The sequence below is a fragment of the Scyliorhinus canicula genome, chromosome 1 (genome assembly GCF_902713615.1).
Source record: "Scyliorhinus canicula chromosome 1, sScyCan1.1, whole genome shotgun sequence".
NCBI lineage: Eukaryota > Metazoa > Chordata > Chondrichthyes > Carcharhiniformes > Scyliorhinidae > Scyliorhinus > Scyliorhinus canicula.
The window spans coordinates 62,241,112-62,253,806 of NC_052146.1; the positions used below are offsets into that span (position 1 = coordinate 62,241,112).

General features: G+C 49.0%; 1 long non-coding RNA gene across 1 annotated transcript in view; it reads left to right on the forward strand.

Annotated features, from left to right (window-relative positions):
* The window catches only part of LOC119963017, a 36,442-nt gene that overhangs the window by 1,447 nt on the left and 22,300 nt on the right, over positions 1–12,695 (forward strand). The window lies entirely within an intron of this gene.

Sequence of the window (12,695 nt, forward strand, 5' to 3'; positions counted from 1 at the left end):
AAGGCTTTCAAAGGAAATTGGCTCATTATCTGGAAAAAAAATGTGCAAAGCTATGGGGAAAAGGCAGGGGATTGGCACTGGATCAATTGCTCCTTTAGAGGGCCAGCATAAACACATTGGGCCAAATGGCCTCTTTCTATAACCATTCTGTGATTCCATTGTAGATCAGCAATCGAAAAAAAAAAATTACAGTTCCTCTAACACAGCATCCAACTAAACTTATTTTTTTCCCCTTAATCGTACCAATGACCCAGTTCAGGTATTGCTCACGTTAATATTTCTCAGAATACTGCCTTTAGGCTGAACTATTATATTTGTGCTCACAGGTAGTTGACCTCCACCATACTAATTGAGATAAGGAGTTATCTTAGTTTAGACTCAAGGAAGAGTCAGACAGAAAAACACAATGAACTACAACAAAGGTTCCAAGGCCAAATCAAACTTAATGCATCTGGTTGAAGTAGGAAAACATAGGGAACAAGTTCACAGCAATGTTTAACCATCTCTGGTGAATAGAAACTACAAAGTGATTCAAAACAGTGCAACACAGTCTGCTGGATCAAGAGGAGAATCTATTCCACACTTAATAATAATCTTTATTGTCACAAGTAGGCTTACATTAACACTGCAATGAAGTTACTGTGAAAAGCCCCTAGTCGCCACATTCCGGCACCTGTTCGGATACACGGAGGGAGTATTCAGAATATCCAAATTACCTAACAGCACGTCTTTCAGGACTTGTGGGAGGAAACCAGAGCACCCAGAGGAAACCCACGCAGACACGGGGAGAACGTGCAGACTCCACACAGACAGTGACCCAAGCCGGGAATCAAACCTGGGACCCTGGAGCTGTGAAGCAACAGTTCTACCCTCTATGCTACCGTGCTGCCCATGCCACAATGGGCCCAATGTGTTTATGCTGGCCCTCTAAAGAAGCAATTCATCCAGTGCCAATTCCCTGCCTTTTCCCCATAGCTTTGCACATTTTTTATTTCCAGATAATGAGCCAATTTTCTTTTAAAAGTCTTAGTTCATACTTGGTAAGAGGTATTATAAATCCATAGGAAACGGTCACATTTTCACAGCCTGATTTGAGTTGAAATGGAGGTGGACAGTGGACAGAATGGTGGCAACGCCAAGCCTGCCGATGTCCCACATCAGAATTCTTCATGAGGATAGGGGAGGTCACCGCCTCCCAACTGCCCCGCACTCTTGAACAAGCTAATCAATCTTATTAGGGGCTTGTTAAAAGCCTAATTTCCAGAAACTCTGCCACTTTGATAGAGGTGGCTAGCGCTTAGGAACATCAGACCCACAGAAACCAGGTGTGGCACCAAGTCGGGGCAAGTTAGGAGTTCAGAAAGATTTTGCGAGGGTTAGTGTCAAAGATATCTCTTGGGTGAAAATCCTTTTGAAGAAAAGGCTGTGGAAGCACATCAAAGGACAGGTGAGAAACCAGAAATAAAAACTGTGCCAATCCAGCGGATCCTGATCCGCCTGGGCATCACCTGGGCATCGGGTCCAAGATCAAGGCTACGTGGAGCCCACCAGGAAGAGCAAAGCTGCAAAGGGGCGGCACACCCTCAGAAAGCCAGGCCGCTGTAGCTGCAGAACAGCTGCCTGTGCAGGAAGGAAGGAAGCCCAGGTGGCCAGATTCCCCTTAGCTTCGGACCTATAGGTATTGGCAGAACGATCTGGACATGACAGAGAACCAGTAAAAAAGGGGACTGCGACTCTCTTTGTAGATGGTGACATATTTATGTGTCTTCAGTGAGGAGATGAGGTGACACACATTCTCATTATTGCTTTGCACAAAGTTAACATAGTTTTGCATCTCCCTTTAATGACGTGAATTTATTCAGATTGTGTGCTTTGAACAGAAAAAAATCAACAATTAACATCAACATTACGCCACAGTGACCCTCTTCAATAACTCCGGATCGGAAATGGCAATCTCTCCATTTCCAGCTACCTCCAGCTGTAGCACTCTTGTTGTCTCCCCTGCAGCCTCCTCGGCCACACTTATTGGAAGAGTGAATTGGACCCCTCCACCAGGCTCCACAATTTTCCACATATTATGCATCTGTTTCTCCTGCGAGGAAAAGTCAAAAGGGGAGAAAATGCATTGTAGCCCGACATGGAGAAGGGTAGCTCTTCCAAATCGTTAAGAGGCAGCATGTTGCCTTCATTATCTCTCCGCAGAAGCGGCCTCCCTGAGAAGTTCTCCAAGGAGTGAGTGAGTACCTGGGTCATACATTCCTCCAAAGTTGAGGGACAGTATGCGTCCCATGTCTCCTCTGCTCCTATGACTGCTATAGGGTCTCCGCCCAAGGGTTTGTCCCATTTGGTGGAGGTCGCACTTGCCTTTCCAGGTCATAACAGGACTTTTCCTGCGACACTCACGGTGGCGACAATCTTTAATGTCCTCTTGGTCATGGCGGGTAGCATCTTCATTCCCTCTTCTGGGAAAATCCGGCGCCGATGGTTTGTGTGAGCCTAGCCCTAGGAAAACAGTCACGATTTCAAAAGATTGCTGGAAATCTGAAGCAAACGTAGGGCATGTTGGAAGGATGCACTGGGCAAACTGCAGGGCCTCCAGCCAACAGCAGGAAATTTCAGCCTGCGTGGATGGTAGATTCAGGAGAACCTGCCCACAATTTCCAGCTCCATGCCTCTCTCTGGCTGTATAAGGCCAATAAAATCTAACCCAAATAGATGATCAGCACATAAACAAGGATAGGTGTCTCTCCCCCGGAAATCTGAAAATAATTATTCTTACCACTTACCACACATAAAAGACCTTAGGAAAGCCACGTTACAATTTCCTTGACAGAAATCTTTGGATCCTCACTGTCTTCAGGTGATGTGCTGGAGGACTGAAGAATAGCCAATATTGTTCCTTTGTTTCAGAAGGGTAGCAAGGATAATCCAGGTAACTACAGGCCGATGAGCCTTACGTCAGTGGTAGGGGAATTACTGGAGAGAATTCTTCGAGACAGGGTCTACTCCCATTTGGAAGCAAGTGGACGTATTAGCGAGAGGCAGCATGGTTTAGTGAAGGGGAGGCCGTGTCTCACTAACTTGATAGAGTTTTTCGAGGAGGTTGCAAAGAAGCTTGATGCAGGTAGGGCAGTGGATGTTGTCCATATTGACTTCATTAAGGCCTTTGGCAAGGTCCCTCATGTCAGACTGGTACAAAAGGTGAAGTCACACGGGATCAGAGGTGTGCTGGCAAGATAGATACAGAACTGGCTAGGTCATAGAAGGCAGAGAGTAACAATGGAAGGGTGCTTTTCTGATTGGAGGGCTGTGACTAGTGGTGTTCCGCAGGGATCAGTGCTGGGATCTTTGCTGTTCGTAGTATATATAAATGATTTGGAGAAAAATGTAACTGGTCTGATTAGTAAGTTTGCGGACGACACAAAGGTTGGTGGAATTGCGGATAGCGATGAAGATTGTCAGAGGATACAGCAGGATTTAGATCGTTTGGAGACTTGGGCGGAGAGATGGCAGATGGAGTTTAATCCCGACAAATGTGGAGTAATGCATTTTGGAAGGTCTAATACAGGTAGGGAATATACAATGAATGTTAGAACCCTCAAGAGTATTGGCAGTCAGAGAGATCTTGGTGTGCAGGTCCACAGGTCACTGAAAGGGGAAACACAGGTGGAGAAGGTAGTCAAGAAGGCATACGGCATGCTTGCCTTCATTGGCCGGGGCATTGAGTTTAAAAATTGGCAAGTCATGTTACAGCTGTATAGAACCTTACTTAGGCCACACTTGGAATATAGTGTCCAATTTAGGTCGCCACACTACCAGAAGAATGTGGAGGCTTTAGAGAGGGTGCAAAGAGATTTACCAGGATGTTGCCTGGTATGGAGGGCATTAGCTATGAGGAGAGGTTGAATAAACTTGGTTTGTTCTCACTGGAACGAAGGAGGTTGAGGGGCGATCTGATAGAGGTGTACAAAATTATGAGGGGCATATACAGAGTGGATAGTCAGAGATTTTTTCCCAGGGTAGAGGGGTCAATTACTAGGGGGCATAGGTTTAAGGTGCGAGGGGCAAGGTTTAGAGATGTATGAGGCAAGTTTTTTACACACAGGGTAGTGGGTGCCTGGAACTCGTTGCCGGTGGAGGTGGTGGAAGCAGGGACAATAGTGACGTTTAAGGGACATCTTGACAAATACATGAATATGATGGGAATAGAGGGAAACGGACCCCAGAAGTGTAGAAGCATGGTCGGCGCAAGCTTGGAGGGTCAAAGGGCCTGTTCCTGTGCTGTGCTTTTCTTTATTCTTTATTCTTTGTTCTTTGTTCAATCTATATACTGCGTTCAGAGACAGCCAAGAGCATTAACATAAGGTTCTGCTTGGTAATTAATATAATTTCAAAATTAACTGGCACAAAGCAATTGACATTAAATCATCAGCAGCATGACAGTCAATTGGATTTCCTCATAGCTGCACAGCAATAGGTGAGCACAACTTGACAGAATGATACGTTAATTTCTGACATCATAGCACCTTCTCGCCATAGCTATTTTCTGTCGTCTTTGACCAGGTTACAGATTAACCTGTGCGCTGAAACCGTTTGGCCTCTTTTTCTAATGTTCCCTGCATCTCTTTAGGTTCCTGAAGTTCAACAGCAACGATTCCTGTCTCTCTATCTTGCAGTCAGGCTCAGCGGCAATCTCTGTCCTCTCGCTAATACCCAGCATACTCATCCTACACACTGTCCAACAACACTCAGTGTTCCTACTTCATACAGCCAAATTGCACTTTACAAGAGAATCATCGGTATCTTCCATGCTTGAGGAATCTCAGGAGGGAGGCACATCATGACTGATAATTCTGTCTCAAGGATTTATTCTACAATGACATCGCTCACCAAAAACAAGAGGAAAGAAATTCCCTCTTCCATGAGCTGCTTTTTCTCGGCATCACTTTGAGTGTGTGATTGTGCTGACTGCAAATCTTTATTTAAACATTTCCTTATGCGCAATGATTTTCATCCAGCGTCCTCATTCCTCAGGATTCCTTGCAAGTCTGTTGATCGCATCGTCTGATGGCTTATGATCCTCATTTGGGCGCAAACATGTACAATGTGACAACAAGCTATTTGACCCTGGAGGCATCATGACAAAGCTCAAGTTTTTCTCCAACCAACAATGTGCCCATACGCTCAGCAACATTTATTGAATTATGATCAGGAGGAGGAATAATTTTCTCTTAAAAGCGCTGATACTGAATGGAGTGCCCATTCTACCAAGCAGAGATCAGCAAATCCAGGTCAGAGGTCGCCATTTGGACTTCTCTGGTCCAGATGGCCCAGTTACTTATTAGACAACTACTCCCGTACGGATCTGACTATTCCAATGCTATACTGGCCAGCCTCCTGTCCTTCATCGTCTGTTAGCTGTATCTCATCTTGCCTCAAGTCTCTCTCTCACCCACTGACCTGCATTGTAACCCAGTGCCCAGCACCTCAGATTTATCATTCTTACCTCAAGCTTAAATTCCTTCGAGAGCTCACCTTTCCCAATTCCTGTACTCTCCTCCAGCCCTGCGATCCTTTAACACCTCTGCTTTCCTTCATCTCTGGCTTCTTCAGGGCTCTTCATTCCCTTCACCACACCAGTGGCAGCTGTGTCTTCAACCATCTGGACTCTAGACCTCCCACCTTATCATTTCTCTAACTCCCTCACTTCCTTTCTGATCCTCTTTAAAATCCTCCGCGAACAAAGTTTTAGTCACCCCCTCCTACCTCTATCTTTGACTCTAAATTTGTGTGATTGCATTTCAGTTTCTTTGCACACTTTCCAAGGTCACAGATGCAATAGGAACCTGTTGTGAATAAACTCACAGAAGTGATTGGGGAAAACTCAAATGAAGGGATTCGAAAGCATTAACTTCAGTCACCCACTGATGGCCTGGTGGAAAGTGGATTACAGATTGTTCAATAAATACGTAGACCAGAAGGACCCGGATTGAACTTCCAGTCTCTGTTGAGTGAGTTAGTTCATTTGGAGCACTGCAAATGTCTTCAATTTCCTTTAGCTAGGGAAGGGTAAAGGAAATCAGCCAACCTGCCCACTCGATCTCTTTAGCTGTTGACATCTGAGCATGGTTGGATGCTGGGATTGGCACCTGTTTGGTGGGACAGCCAATGGCCAGTGGGTAAGGTAGTGGTAGGCTGCTGGTATTGGTGGAAACATACACCAGGACAAACTCAATCCACCTTCAGGAAACTAAAAATGGATAAAACTGGCAATGAAAATATTGACTCTGTAATTTGGATATCTCTTCCAATTTTATCTCTTTTTGTAACAAAAGGTCTGACAGAATATTTCTTTGTTGCAAAACCAAATTGAAATTACAACTGACAGGCGATGGGTGTAATTCTGCCAATAGGCGATAAAGTAAACCAGACAATATCAGGTCACCCACCCATTTAATACCCCTCCTGAATTTAATTTTGATTGAAGTTAAAGGAACTAAAAGTCAGGGGAGATATATATCAAGTTCAAATCTATTATTACCCATTTGACATTCTTATCCAAAGGCAATAATTACCCCCAATGTGTGCAATCATCTATTTATAATGCAGTTTACCATAAGGCACAACCTACCAATAATAAATGTGAATTCTCACAGCTATGTCTGTTATCTATTTAAAATGTACTAAAACTACTGCACATGGGGGCGCGATTCTCCGGAAAGATTTTGAAGTGTCGTCACAAGCGGAAAATGCTGTGAGCTTCCCAGCGCTCAGCCCAGCAAGGCCGGCAACGCGTTAATTGCTCCACTTAACGTGGCCCCACAGACTTCTCACCGCAAATGAAGGCTCGCCAGCTGATTCTCCAGCACCGCGTTCGCCAGCCCCTCGCTAATAAGGCACTTCAGCAGCACCTGCTCGGCCAACGCCAGCCAGCTTGCAACAATGTCGCTTTGACGACAGGCCCCATTTTCATGGATGCAGATCTCGGGAGGCTCCTAAATGCTGTGGAGGCCAGAAGAGCTGTCCTGTTCCCCCGAGTGTCCCGCAGGGTTAGCGCTAGGGTAGCCAGTGCTACCTGGGACGAGGTGGTGGCGGCTTTGAGCGCCGGGAGTATGACCAGGAGGATTGGCCTCCAGTGTCGAAAAAAGGTCAACGACCAACAACGAGCAACATGAGTGAGTAGATACCAATGCAACCCCTCCCCCTGAGACCTTTCCACCCCCCCGCAAGTATCCACCCCCCCAACTTTCCATTCAAACCCCCTCCACCCTGCCCTCACTTCACCTCCCCCCAACCCATCCTTCACACCCCCACCCACCACTGTGAACTATGCGTTTGACTAAGAATGCCCTCTCTGTGTCTCCTCAGGTAAAAGTCCCCCATAATCAGTGGGAGAGGGAACAGACTGGCAATGGGGTGCCACAGTTAAGAATCCTCACCTCCTTCGAGGAGCATGCCCTGGCAGTGACCGATGCGGCCAAGGACAGGGTGATCACCAATGCAGAGGGTGACAGACGCGGCAAAGGTGAGGGACCATCAGACTCCATCCAGAGGGCCTGTCAAATGTGAGTTGTTATTGCCTTACTGACTGACCATTCCTCCCACTGACAACATGACCATTCTCCCGTAGGCATCCAGCTGACGGCTCTGGTCCATCCCAGGTGGCCCCCTCTCCAGTCTCCCACAAGACCATCACAGAGGAGAGCTCTGAGAAAGATGTGACCGAGGCGTCACAGCTGTCATCCCCACCCTCCACCAGTGCAGATACACACACCTTGATGGGACATGTTAGTGATCAGGCTTCGGGGGCACAATCTGGTGAGCACCTCACAGCTGACAGCTGTCGGAGGTCTGCTGGATCCCAGGACCCAGCTGGGCCCCAGCCTGATGCTGAGCCTACAAAAGAGGTATTCCTGGAGCTGATGGAGATGATTGGGAGCGGGGAGCGGTCAGGACATTCAGAGGGAGATGTCAGCAACAGTCCAGCAGATCCATGGCCAATTGGAGGAGTCACAGAGGCTACGGACACAGGAGATGTCGCCGGCAATGTGTTGTACCGAGGCCAACATTGCTAGGGTGGCAACCACAGTGGAGAGCCTGATGCACGACATTGGCACCATTGACGAAGTTGTATGAGGCATTGTGCAGTCAGTGACGCCATGATCGAGGGTCTCGACAGAATGTCTGCCTCGCTGGGGGATGTGACCCAGTACCAGGCAGACCTTGATGAGGTGCTGCGGGACATGGCCCGCTCTCAGATGGGAATGGTTGTGGCGCTGTGGAGCTTGTCCCAGTCACTGAGGAGCATCGCTGAGGGCGATGGTGCGGACCATGGGGAACCGCCAGAGGCAGCCAGGGCTCGAACCACCCACCTCTCTGTCCCATGGTCCTATGGGGCAGTGAGTGCCAACCCGGACCCATCCCAGTGGCGTGCTCCCCCGAGTTCCATCTCTCTGATGAGGCCGCATCTCACAGAGCACCTGGAACAGGGCGGCACGGCTGTGCATGAGCCACTGACAAGTGCGCGGGGGCCCTCCAGTCCCAGAGCCCCAAGAGGATGCCTGCCAGGGTCATCAAAGGCCATAGGGTGAGGTAAGCAGCTGGCTGCCTCCACCTCTGATGTGCATCCTGGGGACTTACTTAGACATAGCAGTAGAGCTAGAAAGGCAAAGGACATCGAGAATCACTGAGCGCACCGGGGGAGGGGAGAACGGATTGGGGGGTAGTGGGTAAGAGGGGTGGTGTAGCATGGGGAGGGGAGTCGGTACCATCAGGAGAGTGATGAATTGTAAGGCACAAGAAAAACTATAGTGCACAACTAGTATAATGTATCTGTGACTTTCTTCCGCAATGCTGGTCGACCTCCGAACCCTTGGTCCACATCCCCATGCATCCCCCTTCCCCGGGCACTCCACATGCAGGTGATTGGTGTGACTGAGCACTCAGCAGACAGGCAGGGGTCAGACTATGGCATAGATTGAGAAGCAGCAGCTCCCAGCTCTCTGCGAGTTATCATCACCCCCTTGCCCTCGACGGTGACCTGCTGCGGCGCCGACACAGCCCCAGCACCCTGGAGTGATGTGACACATGCGCTGGGAGGGTGGGATATGGGGTGGGTAAGGTAGCGATGTCAGACCAGGCCACCTCCTAAGTGAAGCGGCCGGGTGTGAGGACCTCCCTATCCCTCTGGTCTTGCCGGAACTTCACCGCTGCTGCCTGTCCTGCAGCCTCCGGCTGCTCCTCCGGAGTTCCTCCCTCGCCTCGTTCTCCAACCCCTGCTGGTCTGGTGCCACCTCATCAGCCTCGTCCTCGGCCTCCTCCTCCTCGGAGGTGGGCACATGTTCCTCATCAGCAACCTCCAGCACATCGTCCCGCTGCTGTGCCAGGTGTGCACAGCAGACAACCACAAAGCAGGCAACCCTCCAGGTGGTGTACTGGAGTGCACCACCAAAGTGGTCAAGGCATCTTCATGTGGTGGTCACACACGAGCTGGATGTTCAGGGAGTGGAACCCCTTTCTGTTAACGCAGGGCACTCCCAGATGGCCTGGTGAACGCAGGGCAACATGCTTGGCATCTATTAACCCCCTGGCTCTGGGGCATCTGGGCGATGGCGGAGCAACCTAGTCCCCAGGCCTTTTCCTGGGCTAGGATGATGTCAAAGTTTAGGAGTTTTCCGCCCAGGCAAACAGGCCATCCATGACCTCCTGGATGCACCTGTGGGCTGAGGCCTGTGAGATACCACACAGTCCTGTGAATGATCCCGAGGCGTAAAAGGTCAGAGCTGCAGTGACCTTGAGTGCCACCGGGAGCAGGTGTCCTCCTCCTCCGAGTGATACCAAATTGCTGCACCATCTCCTTATTGAGGCGGAGCCTCCGGTGGCATACGCTATCTGTCATCTGTTCAAACGACCAGTGACCCATGTACGCCCTGGCCGCAGGCCTCTGCAGTCGATGGGGGTTATGGGTGATCAGTGTGTCAGATGGGCAGGGACAAGGGTTGCCCCCGGAATGGATACACACAATCCTGGGGTTGGCACGGTGGGTACTAATGCGGTTGCTCCCCGGTTGCCCCCCCCCCCCCCCAGTGTCTCCCCCCAATCCTCCCATGGCAGCCCAACCCTGCAGAGGGTCCCCAACCCCCAGCCGAGGGTTCCCCAACACCCCCCCCCCCCCGAGGATGAGTCTGATGAGGTGCAAAGTCACCGAACACAAAAATATCCAATGGCCTTCCATCATTCATTGGCCTCCCCAGCAAGTGGTCACACTGGCGCGGATTAGTACTAATTTAGAAAAATGTGAACCTGACGGAAGGGCTTCCGTGGGGAGCCGAGGAGGTGAGTAGCCATCTTTTCTCACAGGCAAAGAGCCTGGAGGTGCTGGCCTTCCCACCCCTTGGCTGGGGTGGGAAGGCCAGCACCTCCAGGCTCTTTGCCTGTGAGAAAAGATGGCTACTCACCTCCTCGGCTCCCCACAGAAGCCCTTCCGTCAGGTTCACATTTTTCTAAATTAGTACTAATCCGCGCCAGTGTGACCACTTGCTGGGGAGGCCAATGAATGATGGAAGGCCATTGGATATTTTTGTGTTCGGTGACTTTGCCGCAGCAATGATGCACATAGAACTTCCGGTGACTTAATTCGAATGATGCTTTATTGATCTACACATCGTAGGAGAACATACAGAATACTATACAGACTAGGTTACTACTTGAGTTCCGTGGAACTACCCAAATGTGCAACTGTCTTGGAGTATGCCTTACTACCAACTGATGAATGTCTGACATGATGTGACTGATCTCTGGTGCCACCAGCTGGTTGGAGGTCGCATTACTAACTATGTGTAATACTATTCACAGGCATATCACCACATCCCCCTTCCTTTGGAGATGTTTAACATTTGTACACAGATACATTATTTGTATTATCTTTTAACACATGTAGCATACGTATATACAAATTTAACTGAGCTTCAAGTAACATAATATGCCTACTAAATGTGTCCATTGTGCATCTCTGATGGGATCACTCCGCTGATTGTCTGAGCTCTTGTCAGCTTTCTGGAAGACTGCTTTCCCTGCTGGTCTTTTGTGCCTTAGCCTTTTGCCACATTACGCCCTGAAGGCCAGTGTCCTTGTTGGCCATTCCCACGTCTTCAGCCTCTGCGTCACCAGCTTTCTTTGGGTCTTCACGCAAAACCTTTTGCTGCTGCATTGCTGTGTGTTCTATGGCCTGTCAGCCACATTGCCAATGTTTTCTTGTTCAGCATCCTGAGTGTCAGCACATTTCCGATGACTTCTTGCTTGGTATCATCGGTGAGACTCAAGATATCCCCCACTCTCCTTCTCTTCCTCCTTTTTTTTGAGGGCGATTTTATGAGTGATTTTGTGACTGCTCCTCTTTTTTTTGCTTGGCTCTGGTGGAACCCATCTTGCCACCGGCCTCCGCCATGAGAGCGTTTTTTGTGGATTGTCTGCAGAGACGTCTCGTGTTGACATGCTTTTGAGGGATTGTGTGGTCATGGAGAAGTCTGCACCTTTAACAGCTGGCTGCAGATCATCGCACTCTGGTGTCTGGGTTGGATTGCACTCCAGTTTGCAGATAGGATCCACATCTCCAACGTGGGGTGCTATCTTTACTTCCTGCATTTGAGCCCCAAGTGATGGTTCCTCGTCACTCGGAATCACAATGCATAAGACATCGTTTCCAGAGAAACCAGGTGGTGACTCACCCTGATCGTGTTATATTAAGTACGCATCATCCATCATCGTGTAACTGCATACAGATACAGCCACGCCTGGTAACATGGTATCAGTATCAAATGTTGTTGAGAAGCTGCATACAGATGCCGCCAGTTGCTCATCCTCGTCTTGTACTATTGTATACGTGTCATCCGTCATGGTGGAACTGCAGACAGAGTCCGACATCTGCTCCTCTAACTCATCTTTCGGTGGAGTGGCCTCAAGTGTTGGGGATTCCACGACCTGAACCATTTCCTGGGTCTGCAATGATTCCCCGGATGCTTCTGGGGCTAGTTTCTCCAGAATGGGTACTATACCTTCCATTACTAGTTTGTTCGCAGCTGAACTTCCTGAAGTCGATGATCAGTTCCTTGGTTTTGCCAACATTTAGAGAGAGGTTGTTTTCGGTACACCATGCAACCAAGTGATCGATCTCCCTTCTGTATCTGATTCGCCGTTGTTTGCGATATGACCCACCACAGTCGAATCATCCGCAAATTTATAGATTGAATGGGAGTTAAATCTTGCCACATAGTCGTGTATGTATAAGAGAGGACTGAACACACATCCTTGCGGGGCCCCGGTGTTGAGGACTATTGTGGTGGAGGTGCTGTTACCTATCCTGACAGATTGTGGTCTGTTGGTGACACCTCACAAACAGAATCACAGAACTGTCACGGCACAGAATAATTATATAATAATAATAATCGCTTATTGTTACAAGTAGGCTTCAATGAAGTTACTGTCAAAAGCCTCTAGTCGCCACATTCCGGTGCCTGTTCAGGGAGGCCAGTACGGGAATTGAACCCGCGCTGCCGGCATTGTTATGCATTACAAGCCAGCTGTTTAGCCCACTGTGCTAAACCAGCCCCTTGGGCATGCGGCCCATCATGTCTGCACCAGCTCTCTAAATGAGCATTTGAGCTCAGTGCCATTCCCCTGCTTTCCCCCTTTACACT